Here is a 1,726-nt window from a genome sequence, read left to right on the forward strand (position 1 = left end):
AGAACATGTTTTAAAGTGGGGGGGTGCCTTGCTTGGACCTTGCAGGGCCCCGTGAAACTGTGCTACACCACTGGGGTAGGTTTATTGCCTTGGTTTCGGTCACAGATTAAGCCCAATCCTGGACTGAAAGGCCTTTTCAATGGAGTGTGGAGAATGAAACAGAGCCAGACATCTCTGTCTATGGCTGCCAGTGTCCTGTTGAACACTACTGCTCCTCCTCTCTACTTTCCAGGTGCTGTTCAATCACAACTACCTTCTGGATTTTGTGGAGGAGTCAAAGCAACCTCCTTCCTCCTATACAAACAAAGTTCACCTGAATTCCACAATTTGTTTTGTTTCATGACTGTAAATATGGTTCTGAGAGCAGGAATTAAAACTTAGACAGCAGAGGAAGAATTCTGTTATTGTGTTTTACTTATCCGGTAAATCAGATTGCTGAGTTTGATTAAATGTGTTCTGTATTGTTCATAGTTTGAAACAAATGTTTGATTGCTCACAATCCTGGCCCCTCTCATTTCAGTATGATAACTGGTATCAATAAAGGATAAATAAATGCAAGAGTTTTACCACCAGTAATATTACAACTCCTTGTACCAATTGTCTAGAAAGGCCCACAGAACAGACAGGCACAGAGTAAGCTTTTCATTTTTTCAATTAAGGTTGGCCTAGTCGAAAAGAAGGGCTCGTCCGGGATTTGAACCCGGGACCTCTCGCACCCTAAGCGAGAATCATACCCCTAGACCAACGAGCCTGTCTGTAAAACGACACTGAGATTTTGAAAATCACTTAAATGCCACGCATGTAATGAAAACTTTGATTCTTTACTGGTACTGCACTGTCTTCTGGTGGTGCTGAGAGGTACTGCTGTCGATTTTGGGGCGTTTGGACAATGGCCACTCAAATCTGTAGATCAGGATTGCACTATAGGGAGACGAGACCTGGTCGTTAATTTGCAATCAACTGGGGAATTAATTAACACAAAGGGAAGAGCGCTCGATCAGCATGTGAGAGGAAGCGCCACAAAAGTCATCATTATGTCTAAACCCCGCCTATTTCTAAAAATGTTCTTCTGCAAATCTGATTTGAACCCTAACCTTAACTACACTGCTCACCTTGTGGCGAACCCTAACCTTAAATGACGACCAAAACATACATTTTACGTCATGGACAATTTCGACTTTTGGGCTGTGGTAACTAATGACAACCATGAGAGCATTAGTTCTGCCAACTATAGGTATTCTACCCCAACATCCGTAACACTGGAGTTAAAATGGATGATACGATGTGTTATAACAGAATGTGTCTCGTTGGTCTAGCGGTATGATTCTCGCTTAGGTTGCGAGAGGATCCGGGTTCAAATCCCGGATGAGCCCGTCTTTTAATGTGTCACTGTCACAATGGAAAACCACGTAGAAATTCTGATCAGCAATCATTTGACCAAAGCCTCCCACCACCTGAAAAGTTTCTTCCCTGGCCTGTGGCCCCTCACCAACAGGAAATCTGACCCATTCAGACTGAAGGACTATGCACTCTGTGCTGCACACCACATCACGCCATCTCTGAACTGCACACAAAATAACTTCACTATACTTTATTGCACTCTGTCCATCTCTCTGTATTTAGATATATTCATACTGATACCGTAAATATGAACATCCCCTGTATATCAACTGTATACCCACTGTATATCAACCGTATACCCGCTATAACTCAACTGTATACCCAC

General features: G+C 43.0%; 2 non-coding genes across 2 annotated transcripts; one reads left to right on the top strand and one right to left on the bottom strand.

Annotated features, from left to right (window-relative positions):
• Positions 1-679: 679 nt before the first annotated feature.
• trnap-agg lies at positions 680-751 on the bottom strand. The gene has a single exon. It is a non-coding gene; the product is annotated as a tRNA-Pro (tRNA).
• A 550-nt stretch (positions 752-1,301) lies between these two features.
• trnap-agg lies at positions 1,302-1,373 on the top strand. Its single transcript has one exon. It is a non-coding gene; the product is annotated as a tRNA-Pro (tRNA).
• Positions 1,374-1,726: the final 353 nt, after the last annotated feature.

Source organism: Oncorhynchus gorbuscha, unplaced genomic scaffold (genome assembly GCF_021184085.1).
Source record: "Oncorhynchus gorbuscha isolate QuinsamMale2020 ecotype Even-year unplaced genomic scaffold, OgorEven_v1.0 Un_scaffold_14462, whole genome shotgun sequence".
In the NCBI taxonomy this organism is placed as follows: Eukaryota; Metazoa; Chordata; class Actinopteri; order Salmoniformes; family Salmonidae; genus Oncorhynchus; species Oncorhynchus gorbuscha.